Source organism: Tyto alba, unplaced genomic scaffold (genome assembly GCF_018691265.1).
Source record: "Tyto alba isolate M040663 unplaced genomic scaffold, T.alba_DEE_v4.0 Super-Scaffold_16, whole genome shotgun sequence".
Taxonomy (NCBI): Eukaryota; Metazoa; Chordata; class Aves; order Strigiformes; family Tytonidae; genus Tyto; species Tyto alba.
In genome coordinates this window covers 27230935-27245893 of record NW_024881278.1, presented here as the reverse complement: position 1 = coordinate 27245893, position 14959 = coordinate 27230935, and positions in this window count along the sequence as shown.

Sequence of the window (14959 nt, the reverse complement as noted above, 5' to 3'; positions counted from 1 at the left end):
AGTCTCAAAAATACATAGAAAGAAATTTTTTCTTCATAGCAACTTCCAGAGTTTTACTGTGTGTCTATGGAAACATGATGCTTGCATGAGCATTACATTCTGTAATGTTTCTCCATATAGGGTCACATATCATTCAGTACATACCACTGGGAAATCTTTACTTGGTCGGCAGAAGACAAGTCAGTTGTTTCATTAACTTGGAAGATAAAAAATGTACACTTTCCATTTTGTCTTCAACCCCTTCCTGTCCTGTCTCTATTCCTTTTGTGTTGGGGATGTCATAAAGCCTAATGAGGCTGTAGAGTAGAGACTGTCTGGAATGGAGACAGTGTGTGCATGATTGTAAGCGTGTTTAGAATCGTGACAAGCGAAGCACATACAAGCTTGTTATTGGACGTGACTACAAAACTCTCTTAAAATTAAATGAGCACGTGGTCTTCACAAAAATAGAATTTGTATTTCAAAGGAAATTCCAATTCTGCAATGATGTTTCCTTGATTTGCATATATTATGAATTTTGAATTGATAACATTTAGAAAAAAATCCAAAACAAATTAATTCTGAAATGTCAAAAGGTCTGTATTAAAACTGTTTTTTTGACTACTAAATCTTAATAATTTATATTTCTGAGGTAACATTTGTTTTAAAGATATCCACTTTTGTCCATAAAAAAAAAAAAAAATAGTCACAAGAGAAGCAAATGAGAAAATCAAAATGGAATACCACATTTTGACATCAAATCACTTCAAAATTCTTCCTGTAGAAAGAATTAAATCAAAATCAAAACATTCTGGAACAAACAAGACAACATTTTACCAGTGAAATACTATTGAACTGTTTTTGATTATCACTGGTATGCAGTTTCACTTCAGTTACAGGAACAGCATGAAACGTGATTTAGCTCAGTTTTGTTCCTGTATAGCACAATAAATTGTCCACCCTTAAAAAAAAAAAAAAATTCAAAATCATACAGTTTCTTGTTTATGATATGAGTCCTGACAATACAGACAGCAGTTTTCTCTTCCAGGATCTGTCACTAACTTCCTTAATTCCTCAAATAGTACCTGACTTTTGGAAACAACATGGACTGAGTTTGTTAATGCTTGCAAAGCAAATTGAGCTGCCAAACAGAAATCACTTTCTAAATGCTAAGTATTATATTTGACCTGAGTCAAAGTTAGATCTGAGGTTAGAGCAGAGTGGAAAGAGAATAAGCAATGCCAAGAATACCATTTTCAGAGAAAATACAGAGTTTATTTTCAGGATAAGTAAGTGGAGGAAACTGAAATAAACTGCAGGATTATGTAGTTGGTATAAATAAATATCCTTGTGCTATGAACACTTTTCATATCCTTTTAGTACAGTAAAAAAAAAATGCAATGCTTTTTAGCCATCTATTGTAATAATCCTTTTCTTTCTGAACTAGCTGTTTGGAAAAGGCAGAACACATCAGAGGACTGAAGCTTTTGCAGAAACACTCAGTGAAACGGAGAGAGCTGTTGTTTCAGATGCAGCCTCTACTGAATGGGGTCTGAGACTTAACCTGAGAATGTCCTTCGGCACTTTGCTCCCTTTTATCTAAGTATCAGTGCCACACATACTGACTACTGAAAATTACCATACTCAGTGTGAACACAGCCTGAGCTAGGCTGACCCTAACTTACTCTGGCACGACTAGGTGAAGGGAGGCTGTGGTTCTTCTGTTACATTGTACATTTCACCTACTCCTGTACTAGTTAAGGAAGTGAAATCATCATTCAAGGAAAATAATTTCTGGTTTAGGCATCAGCTAGAGTGAGTGGAATATCATAGAATTTGCATTTTTGACCCCGTCCCAATTTTGCTCTCTGCCCCAACTCAGACTGCCACTCACGTTCTCTACCAAAACTTGCCAATATGAGGAATCTTTATCAGCTCTTTGTACCTAATGCCTTTGTGTTGTGTTTGGATTGTATACCCCAAGAATCTTGTCAGGTATGGATATGAAACTCAGTCTGTCTTTACTGCAAGTGAGGGTGTGATTTCAGAGTGGGTAGGAATTTCCAGTTCATTTTACCCTGACTCTCAAAATCTGTACAATAGCCATACCTCATCAGACATCTACCTTTGAAACATTTAACCATCAATCTATTTCATCATTTCACTTACAGCTGCATCATTTAACAACTAAGTGTGTTTTTTCTTTGACAATACAGTTTGAGTACCTTTATAGGACTCACTGCTTCTTAATGAACAAAATAAATGTTCTAGAGATTTAAAAGCTATGGGGCCAACAATTTACTTTTTTTAAAGTGTGTAAGTGTGGGTGTATTACTGAAAGCAATTCATTGTTTGGATTTGGCATGAAGTGAGCTGATTTGATTTGTTTCTATTGCCACATGCTACAGGCAAAGAATAAAATTGAAAAAAAAGGAACATATTGTGCCTGGGATGGGAGAATGAATTTAAATAAGAGGCAGACCCCTAATTTGATCAGGACTGGCATAATTCCAAGCTGTTACCTCAAAAATTGTAAGTTATCATTGTTTGCTGCTTGTTAGTCTCTTCAAAACAAAACAAAACAAAACAAGAAAAATAATTTCACCATCTAAATTCAAATTTCTATTTTTTTGTTCGTTTGTGGGTTTGGGTTTTTTGTTTGGACTAAAGGGCTGCCAAAGTACAGTTGCCTAGGAAATAAAATGTCAGTTCAATTAAAATTTTAATTCTAAAGCTATCAAAATCTGTTGGAGTAGAGGTATTTCTAGAAGACCCACATAACAACAAATTATGATTCTTGCATGATGTTGTGAGACTTAAACTGGACTCTGGTGGACAGTGTAGTACTTTCCCCATGCCCAACCAAAATCTGCAATTTCTTTGCAGCTCTAAAGCATCATGACATGGAATTGTGAAAAACACAAAGGAGCTTGAAAAATTAAAATAACTCTACTTTCTTGGCTGAATTTTTAGAACACTCTTAGACTTGTGTCTAAGACACGATCACTTGTCAGAGATCTGAAACTAGTGGGATAAATATGGTGACAGGCAGGATTATTATTCTGAGAACCACTGTGAGCAGCAACCCAAAATCTTTGAGGCATGAAGAGGAGTGAAAGCTGCATTTTCTTTGGGGCCTTATTGTTTTGACTGACACTCTTGAAAGGTCTAGATTAGCCCATTGGTCATCTATTATTGTTAAAAATATTATTATGAGAGCAATTTCTCAAGTGTGGACAAGGCACTCAGGAACAGATGGTGTATATCTCAAAATACTCACAAGCTAAGTGTGAATATGTTGTTGTGAATCATTTCAGTAATAAGCCACAATCTTTTTAGAGCTGTGACTAGCACCTGTTATTGAGTGTACTGCTGATTTCTGCCTGGGGTACTTGATATACTGCCACAATAACAGTAAGAAGATTAACATTAGAGCAAAACCAAAAGTTTTCCAGAGGCTTAGAAGCTGGAGTCAAGCCTTCCCCTATTACTAGTCCAGAATGAAAGCAAAATTTTGTCATTAGAATTTGATGAGTTGGGCTACTGGAAGAGGACTTCACAACTTTCAGAGAAACCCAACAGTTTCTCCGATCCACAGCCAAGTTTCACCAACATTAACTGAAGATGAATATAACTCATGCCAGAGTTTCAGAAGCTGTCTGAATGGGTCTTTTGGAATGTGATGAATTGCTCCATGAAGTACCCTTCTGCTTCCTTTTCCCCCTTCTCTATCCATTCCCTGACCTTTTTTCCTTTTTCCTTTTTTTTTTTTTTTTTAATCCAAAGCAACATAGAGACATTGAACATTTTCTGAAGACAGCCTACTTTAGATTCTTCTCTCCTCTGAATAAATTATTTGACTATCTTATAGAAAAGAAAGACACTCGCAATACCATTCTACATCCTTTCGAGACATGCAAGCAGTAAAACGGTATTTGATCTAGAGAATCTTCACTGAGTTTGATGGCATCCTCTCTCATCTGTTTCAACCTTTCCAGATGTTTTCCCTTTCCTTCCACTTAAAAAATAGGAAGTACTTGCAAGCTGATGTGCTTCCAAATCAGTTTCCAGTTATTGTTTGTAATTATCTCTTTTCATCCAATAAAACATCCCACAGGGACTTTCTAAGGTTTCTTATGTGGAAAATAAATAATCTCAAAATAATTTTGAAAATGCATTCTAATTGTATTTACCAAAATATGCACAAAATGCACAAAGGCTCTGCTCAAGCACACAAGCTGTATTCTGAAACTATGCTGACTCAGAAGAGAGCTCTAAAAGGCAGCACTATGGAGAATGTAGATGTGTAGGTAAAAACATTAAGTAAGTGCCTAAATAAAGCAGATTCAGTGTCTAGGAGGTTGCTTCATTTGTCAGCTGAAGGAGTGCAATCAATGAGCTTCAACAACAGAGTTAAGACTCAGTATTATAACTCCAGGACTGGCCAAAGCATGTGAAGAGATAAAGCTTTCTTCAAAGCTACTTTTTCCTTGATTTGTATCTAGACTGAGAGACCAGAATGAACAGTTGATGACACAGGAGGATTCTATCAACTACTGCAACTGCTCAACCACAGCATATGGCTTATCTAGCCATTTTTGTTTGGTTAGTTGAACTTACTGAATATTTAGTAAAGGCACTTCCACATATTATTTTACCCCATGGAGATTTTAATCCTATGTTATTAATAACAGGTCAGAACATAAATAAAATTGACAACCTAACATCCAGTATATCTTTATGGCAATTGAATAGGAAAAAAAATGACAGACTCTTTCATTCAAGCCTTTGATCTATTCCCCATTTCTATATTTCTTTTGCTCATTTCAGGAAGGATTTAATACATTTATCACTGAGAAAATATGAGACTCCAAGAGGAAGGAAACAGACAAATGACCTATTATACTAACTCATTTCCAAACACTCAGTCTGCATCTAATTTATACGGAAATGCAAACCAAACTCAGGGCAAGGTTATTACAAGTGATCAAACCTTTGTACCAGAAGAGTGCAGTTTGCATATTGAGTTAACTCACAGTTGCCAGTATGCCAGCTCATTTTCTTGCTGTCCAGCCTAATCCTTGGTCACTACGATGGCCATTCACTGTTTTCACTCTGCTAAAATATGAGGAATTACTTCTTAAAGCTCCTTGAAATAAATGTGTCTGAGATCCCTAATAACTTGGATGAGTTACTGTTATCTAACTCTCAGACCTTTGTAAGTTTGATGTTTCTGCAGGAAAACTGCTCTATAAAGAAATGAAGGACAAGTATAAGGGCTGGCTTTAATCTCCTTGAATTCACAGTGAACAAATTATGATCAAAATAAATCAGAGGTAGCACTCCCCCTCTAATTAATGTCCAAGACAATTGTGGTATCAAGGGTGAACGCAAATCTTAAATCCTGTCTATTTCGGCACAGAGTATCTAGGAATCAATCACATAGCAGAGTAGCTGTACACTGAGGAGAACTTCAGTCCTGACTCCCAGCCTCCTACTTAGACTAGGAGATCACAGGCATTTAACTTCATGAAGGCATCAGATACATGTGCTTTGGATAGATTTCTTTTTCCCCTATTCTTTTCTCCTTTCTTAGTGGAAGGAAAAGTTTCCTTGACTATTTGAGCAGAAGTTGGTTGCAAAACGTCTTCTTTTCCATTCACCATATTCTGGAGTACTATGTATGCAGAAACTCCATGCTAATTCCACCATCAAAGCAGTGGTCTTCTGAACTTTGGGAAGCTAAACCCTAGGGCTGTTGCTTAGATCACAACTTTTCTATGAAACGGCTCTACCAGATTTTTTTTTTTTTTTTTTTAAATAGAAAGAAGAACCCCCATCACTCAGCCTCAAACCCTCTCTTTTTTACCAGATTCAAATACTAGCTTTTCTGAGCTCTGGGTAAATTTGTTTAAAGAGCATTAGGATCTCATGTCTTCTCTTCCACAATGTATTTCCTTGGACCATGTGACAACTCAGTCAAGGCATATTCTTGGTGTGGTTTTTCATTGGTGCTGCCCCCTGATGCCTATGTGTGGTAGCTATGTTATGATGTGCTGTAATCTGACAATGTTAACAAACACATTAACTCCTTAATAATTTCCAGAATTACAGCAGCTGCTGCACAGCTGGATGACTGAATATACTTCATCGCCTATTGTGGCAGCTAGACATGTATTACAGACATGTAATGTTTCGGCTGTAACTTGGTTTATAGAATATTGCCCACATTCAAATGATGTTTTTATGTAATCTATTACTTTAATGATGGTTATATATGTATTTTTTATTGCACCTAATAGATGGAGTGAAATATCTCCAATCCATTATTGATTTCCAAGGCAAACCAGACAGCCAAATCAGAAGAGAGCAATTCTCCAGCTGTTGTTGAGCAATAAATATTAGTCCCAAAATGTCATGGTTTTTTTGGATGCTTGTCTGGAAGAAGCTGTCAATATTTTCATCAGGAATCTGGTTCTAAATCGTCTTCAGTGGTAAGGGTTTCCCTAGGGTATTTGGCACAACAATTAAGCAGCCCATCCAGAGAACATGCCCAGAGGTTTCCAGCTATTTCTTTCTAGCTTGTAGGTGAGAAATTTGCTTGGCTTGTTAGCCAGTGTTCAAACAGCTGAGAGAAAATACTCTGGGTAGAAACAAAGCAAAGGAGGTAAACTCAGTGCCATATGAGTATCGAGTCTTATTCATTTTTCCTGACACGAACCAGTGATTTAAAGAGTACTCTAGGCATACAACTTGAATTATGATGCTAGAGGTGTGACAGCAGCTTTATAATTGTTTATCAATCATTTTAAAAATGCTGCTCAGTGTCTGATGAAGGTCTTTGGAAAGTTTTTTTTTTTAATTTATTGCTGTTTTCAGTTTGATTTGAGACAATGCTATAATACACAGACACATTTTCTCTTACATACCACCTCTTTTCTATCTAAATTCTGTCTTACAAGGTTAAGTAATCTGAGCAAACTGCCTGCATATACATCATCTCTTGTATACATGCTCTATCACCACCTGTCTTGCTGTTCCTCACTTATGAATTAATACCCACAAAAATTATTAGTTGCAACCCAGATCTCCACCACATAAGAATACATTATCTTTGGAGGACTCTGAGGAAGCAAGGGGATGTGACCACAAGAAGGAGTACATGACTGAGGGAACATCAACAAATTTTAGCCCTCCTCTTAGCCCTGTCCTAGAAAACACAGGAATTTAAACATTATTTTAAAACTTTCTTTTCTCAAGTCTCTCCTTGCCTACAGTTGTCTCTCATCACATCCCCATAGTCAGTCATTTTCCTTCACATTGTTGAACTAGCAAGGTTGGTTTACTGTTCTTAGGTACTTCAGTATAATATGCACAACCTGTAAAATGCTTGCTGAAAATGTGAGAGGGGAAAAAAGAGGGATAAGGAAACCTAATATCAAGTGAGCTGATGAGCCAGGAGGTTGTTGTCTCCATACTCAAGACTGAGCTGTAGACTACCTAAAAGCAAGAGTTTTGTCAGTTTCTACTTGTACCCAAGAGGAAACCTGAATCACAATCTAACCCAGACTTTATACTTTTTTGGAAAACTCTTGGATCTTGAACACAAAAGCAGGCACCTCTCAAAATATCTCTTAAAAGACAGTTGGCCCAAATTAGCCTGACTAAGAGGAAAGAAACAATACAATAAACAGACCATCTGTTTCAGATATTGTATTGTTCCATGTCAACTACTGGCATTGCAGGTTGCTAATTGTGTATTGGAGGAAGCAGGGATAATGTTTGTTGCCCCAGAAAATCCAGGTTTCTCAAGGTATGTAGGTGCCTGTAAGATTTTCAGAAATAGATCTTTATTTTCCACTGGAACTAGAAGTGATTCATGGGGGTGCAAATATTGCAACTGTGGACACCAAAATATATTTTTGCAATATGACCATTTGCTCTGTAAGAGTGTCAGGAATCTGTGAAATGTATCACCAATTGAATCAGTATCCCATTTAAAGACAATTATTTTAAAGTTCGTCTACTTCCCATGCTCCACTTAGCATGTAAGGACATCTAAGAAATAGAATCATAGAATCACAGAACAGTTTGGGTTGGAAGTGACCTTTAAAGGTCAGGTCATCTAGTCCAACCCCCCTGCAGTGAGAATGGACATCTTCAACTAGATCAGGTTGTTCAGAACCCCGTCCAATCTGTTCTTGAATGTTTCCAGGGATGGGGCATCTACCACCTCTCTGGACAACCTTTTCTAGTGTTTTTACCACCATCACCATAAAGAATTTTCTTCCTTGTATCTAGTCTGAATCTACCCTCTTTTAGATTAAAATCATTACCCCTTGCTCTATCACAACAGGCTCTACTAAAAATTGTGTCCCCATCTTTCTTGTAAGCCCCCTTTAAGTATTGAAAGGCCACAAATAGAATGACATTGACTAAGGTATGTTTGATAGCATGAGGGAAATAGAATGTTAACATCTAATTTTGCAATCAGTTGGTCAGGGGGACAGGGTAGAGGATTACTTCGTCTATCTTCTACTGCTATTTGCTTTCCCATGGCCTCAGAGCTAGGCTCTTGGGTGCCAGGACTGAGCTGTTCATGAAGATCAGCAGATGCCATATATTTACAAGTTGCATAAACCTGTACCTTTACCTAGCTACATATGGATTGCAGTTTCTCCTTGTCTCCTTCAAAAAGCACGTGTAGTGCTGCTGTAAGAAAGGCATTTGGATAGCAATCTAGGTCTTATGTGATTGTGGTCAGAATCCAGTAAGTTTGAGGAATTAGAGACATGTTTCTGCTGCTCATTTCAAGGTCTGACCACCTGCGTCTGTTGGCTGTCTGCATGAAAACCCATTATGGCAGAGCCCAGCTCTCTGTTATCCATTTGTCTCACTGCCTGGCTAAAATCAGCAAGTGACTGTGAAGCAACTGACTAAGCCTAAATCCATCCAAAGGGATGCTAGAGAGAGGATGATGAGCAGTGTTTTAATGGTTTTGTCACATTTGTATGCTTTGTCAGTCTCTGTTCCCAAAAGTCAAATTGGTTCATAGCCTGAGAACATTTCTGGACTCCTTTGATTCTTGATACAGAAATGTATTCTTATGCCAGAAAGGCATTTTCACGTATGTGATTGGGATAGGGACAGTGTACCTCACTCTGGCCATTTTGCTGATCCATTTAACTCATTCTGTATTGGAAAGTATACACAAATCATAAAACTCCAACTGGCCCAGAACAGACTAGACCTCTCCTGGAGCTGTATCACAGGGTGGAAGTATATTTGCTGAGCATTACATTGGCTCCTCACACAAGTTAATCTCAATAAATTGATCCTCATCATAGCATGATAATGAAACTCCATAGAAGACCAACTTCCATTTAAGAATAAGAAAACTCTTATTGACTACATCCTACCAGAACTGAGGTGGTCTCAGGAACTGGAGGACCAGGCTCCTCCTATGTGTCAAGCATTCAAAACAGTATCAAACCTATAATTAGGCTGTCAGAAGTTAAGTAGCCCTGTATTTTCTCTTGACGTTCCTTTCTTTTGCAAATCCTGTCTCAGTTAGAGATTCCCTTTGTAGAACAATTTGCTTAATTTCTTTGAGCCTCAGTTTCTTCTCTGGTAAATGTGCCAGATTTACTTTTTATTTGGTCTAACTAGTCTTATTTGAAAATAATCTTTTCAAAAACTAAAGGAAAATTGTGGCAGTTGTTGACATACCGGGAGGAAGAAAGAGGGAGGGATCATTTAGTCTTCACTGTTTGCTGATGCAGGGTGAGCTACCACATGACATGGAGTGACTATGATCCAGAAGAGGTCTCAGTTGGCCCCACAGAACTGAAGAAAAACTTGTAAGTTTGATCCAGGAATTGCTGGGTCAAATTCTATGATGTATATTATGTAGGGAATTAAATGAAAAATCATGTTAGTCCTGTCTGGTCTGAAGATACGATTCAGTAGTTCTTGGCTTTCAATTTTGCATACTCTTTTATGCTCTGTAATATTATTTTATACTCTATAACATTATTAATTTTCCCACTGAAAAATATATGTATAAATATCTGATCATCTAAGTGGTCAAATACACAATGGGAATACAATATCACTTCTTCCTCCTGCCCAGCCACACATACTACTACTTTCAATAAGGCCTTCTAGAGGCTCTCTAGCAGAAGAGGGAAACTCACGTTTATGTTTGTGATTTACTTCTGATTTGCCTCTGTGTCTTCATTTGATCGAAAATATAGTGAGGATGAATGTATTGCAGAGAATTTCATGCTAAAAAGCTGTTGCAAGATTAGAAAATGTCTATCAGTTGCTAAAGCTAATATGTGCACCCAGTCTGAATTCTTTTCCTCATTAAGTGTAGCTTTTTAATGAATTAAATTTATAACGGGCACTGCCTTGGACCTTACTGGCAATAAATTGCTTAGAAGAGTCAGACCTTCGAGCTATAGGAACCACACATTATAGTTAATTAAGGCACATTAGTAGCACTTTTATTAATCAGAAATGATAGATTCACCCTTGAAGCCTCTTGCTTAATGTTTCTATATTAACATTTTAACTAATAATGAATCAACCTTCCAAATAAATACAGCTTAAGATAATACTGTTAAAATGATATGTGTTAATATTCAATGCATTGACTTCTTTCTTTTAACTGATCTTCATCTCCAGAAATATATTGTGAGGAAAAATGAAAAAAAAGTAATCTTGAGATATTTGACCCAAAGTAAAGAATGTAACCAAAATAACTCTTTACAACATCTTAGTCTCAGCTCCAGAAAGTTCCTCTGTAGCCAAGTGAGACCAATGACATCTCTACATGCTCACAACAAATGACATCTGTTAATATGATAGCTCTTGGTCATGCAACCTCGGGGAAATAAAAGGTAAGGAACTTTTCTAAAATGGAAAATCTATGTGTTAAGAAAATGGCTTCTCCAGTAGTCAAAAACTAGAATAACTGAAAGTAAATTTTTTGTTTCCAAAGTTTTCTTCCAAAGCCTACATACAGGCTTGGAAAAACCTGTGGAAACATCACAGACCTTTAACTTTAGAAAGATTAAACCTAGGATCCTGAGGCATCCTATTTTAGATACTTTAAGCATAGCAGTACTTAAGTATTCAACTGTGGAGAGGGGAGGGGAAGCATACCACAAACAAGTGAAGAATCTCAGACTTGGTGAATTTTGAAGTTAAAGTATTGAATGTTCTTGAGTGTTAAAATGGAATGTATTTCATCTTTATTGTGCTTTTTGCTTTTGAAACTACTCACTTATTTTTGTCCAGGAAATCTTTTACCTGCTATTTTTTCAACTTAAGCATTGAACAAACATGAACTGCAATTCTTAAGAAGGTATCTTCTTAAGCTTCTCTATCCTCAGTAAACATAGAAAACTGTCATTTTAAGGAGTCCTAAGCTTACACACTAACCTTATTCATTTTCCAGTCTATTAAAACCACATTTCTTTTTGCTACATATAAGATAACATCAGTTTTTAGTGGGTATTACAATGGTCTGTATTTTGAGTGGATTTCTTCAACCTATTTCTACTTCTACCTCCAGCTGTTTTGTTGAGATCACTAGTGTTGTGTGACAATTAGTGAAGGTTTTTTAAACACTTACAAATGGAAGGGGTATTATCCTCATGGCCAATACTATATCAAACATACTTGGACAGGAGAGCTGCTCCTGCAGATTACAAAGAGTGGTGAACTTCACAGTTTAAGAACAGGGTTGTCTCATGAAGCTCCATAAAATCTTGATAAGATTTTGTTGTACATACCTATCGATTTTGAAACAGTCTGCCTCTTCTTTTCTTCCTTTCCAATATCATCTTTAAGTGTCCTCTGCTTTTACATATTTTCTTCAATGTATCTGTTCATGTCCCCTCTACTTAATTTTTTTTTTTTTTTTCTTTATGTAGGATTCAGTTAATCCAGTTTCTACTCACCATTTCTGTCACTGCTTGAGTCCTTGATTTAAAAGACCACATATGATTGGAAAAAATTGAGTCTTTGTCTTGCCCTCCTTCTTCTCCCTTTTCCCAGCTTGCTTCTATCACTGGTGCTGGTATAGATATTTGAGTGCAGAAAGATAGTGTCGTGGTTTGAGCCCAGAGGACAACTGAGTACCATGCAGTCTCTCACTCACCCCTTCCCCCCCAGCAGGGGGAAGGAGAAAATAAAGCAGGAGGCTCATGTATCAAGTTAAGGACATGGATATATGACTCACACATTACGATCACAGGTAAAAGACAGACTCATTTAGGGAAATTAAAAAAAGAACATCACTTTAATTCAAACACTAAAAAAAAGCAACACTTAACAGGCAAGTTGGGACAGTGAGAAGCGCCACCACATCCACAAATCACCTCCCCCACCCCTCCCTTCTTCCCAGGCTCAGATCTGTTCCCAGTCTCTCTACCTACTCCAGTAGCAGTGCAGGGGGCAAGGGATGGGGGTTACAGTCAGCTCACCGCTCCTTCCTTCTTGGGAGGTGGGCTGAATGCCATACATTCCTCCCCTGTTCCACGTAGCTCCCCTCTCACTGGAGACAGTCCTCCACGAACTTTCTCCACAGTGAGACCTCCCCACGGGATGCAGCTGTTTCCATGCTGATCCTGTGTGGGTCACCCCTGCGTATTGCAGTCCTCTCAGCACCAAACTACAATATTGGGGGCTGCTTCTCCCTTCAGAGCCCTGGCTTCTTTTAAGTGCAGACCTCAGCTACAATGTGGGGTCCTCCACAGGCCACAGGCAGATCTCTGCTCCACTGTGGATCTCCATGGTTGGCAGGGGCGCTGGCTCTGCCATCTTACCGTGGGATACAGGGCGGGTCTCTGCTCTGGTGCACCTCCCTGCCTTCCTCCTCCTTCATTCCACTGACTTCAGTGTTCACATAGGTGTCCTTCTTCTAATTCTTCCTCACAAGTCCTAACACTCTTCTCAGGTTCCCTTTCTTATATATGTTATCGCAGAGATGCAGCCACCATCACTAATTGGCTTGGCATTGGCCAGAGGATGATCTGACTTGGAGCTGGGGGAGCTTTGAAGAAACTTCTCACAGGGTGTCACCGCTGTATCCCACTCCCCCACTACCAAAAACTCCACTACACAAACCCAGCACAGATAAAAAGGTGGGTAAAAAAAAGTGCTGAGCAGAAGAAAACAAGGGTATATTTGCAACTGGTTCATCATCTTTTCTGTATCTGCTTGATAAGAACCTACAAAACAAAGTGATTTTTTACTAGCAGTCTCCACTATTTTTGAAACAATGATGACCACCATTCTCTTATCTCATTGTTCTAGACTCTTCAAGTTCTGCAGGTAATAAAGTTCAAAAGTATCCATAGCCCATTTTGTACTTCTATCAGTTCCTGTCTGTCAATATTCTGAGCATCTTCAGCACACAAAAGTAAAGTATGTTAAAAATTTAGAGCATTCGTGTCTTATAAAATCTAAGACCATATAGAACTCCAGCTACACAAACCTGAATTTTCCTGTAAAGGCAACAGTAACTGTTTTGAGACATCAGGGACATAATTCAAGAGACAAGAAGGAGAAAACTAGAAAAACAGTTTTCGCTTTTGGATCACTGAAATGCTATCTCATATTCCAGGTCACTTTTAAGGAAAGCTTCAAATACATTCAGATTCTCTGGTATTGTTCTTTTGGGATCTTACAGCTTATTCCTGTGCTTTCAGCATAGGTATCCTCTTCATTAAAGACAAGAGAAGTTGAGGTACAAAGAAATATTTGACTTTTCAAAGAGCTTTTCTGTAAGACAGTTTCTGAAGTGGTCTGCCATATTTTCTTCTCAAGTTCCTTCGATGCATAGGTCTTGAGTCATTAAAGCTTTCTTCTTCCTTCTTCCTGACTTCAAAAGTGACTTACAAGTGTTTTAAGAACAAATGTAATCTCCTCCTGAGGTCCTGCTGTTGTTTCTCTGAAGAGTCACTCAACAGTGTGCTGTGTAGTTCAATACAAGGTACAGGAGATCAGTAACCTTCAGAGGACCAGGTTCAAATCACAGTGCAAACAATGGGGTATTCAAAGTTTGATGTCAATAGGATTGAGCTACAAGTGCATTACTGCCTGTTTATATGCTCTACTCAGGTACACCAGTCACGCCTAAGCCAAAATATAAAGATGTACCTCTTTATCAAATCTTGTTTCCAGTATCTCTAGAAGCTACATTAACAGAAATCACAGTAAATGTTGGGCCCAGATACCCATGTATCAGCTTTTTCTACTTTACATCTCCATTTTTTTCCAGAGCTGCCACCTCTGCTGCTGGTAGGACAGTTTGGTACATGGAAGCTACTTGCCACACAGACCAGACATTCTTATTTTCAAAGGCAAATAGAGAGGCTAACAAAATTCAAGCACAGATATGGGTGATAACTGTGTCCCCTCTAGCCATGCTTTCTTTATGACAAAGGGTTGGTATTTGGTTGATTGGAATTAAAGTCTCCCTTATCATCAGGTGTCAGTGGTGCTTATAGTCCATTTTTATACTTTGGAGGTCTTTCAATCTTACCTACTACAAGATTTTACTGTAAGACTTTTTACTTTTTTCTCCCGTCCCTATTCCTAGTATATTTGACCAACATATTATCAGCTATTGGGTCTCTGACATTTAGTTTTCTTCTTCTGCCTGCTCCTGGAAACGTAATAAAGCAAATAACTGACAAAACAATCTCTTCCTTGAGATTCTGGTGTAGAGTAGTTTTCTAGTTTAGAAAAGCTGAAGACTTGACTGTAAAGGCTCAGACTCAGAGTGTGAGCTGATGTATTTAAAATATAAACAAACTTCATGATTTTTAAAACTTTTTTATAATTATCCTGGATTCTGGTTCCCGATGCTGAACAGTGATACTTAACAGTATGTTATGGGAAAGGCTATATGGAAGTTTGTTTATTTCTTCTACTTCAAACTCCAATCTTGAAACCAGAAGAAAAA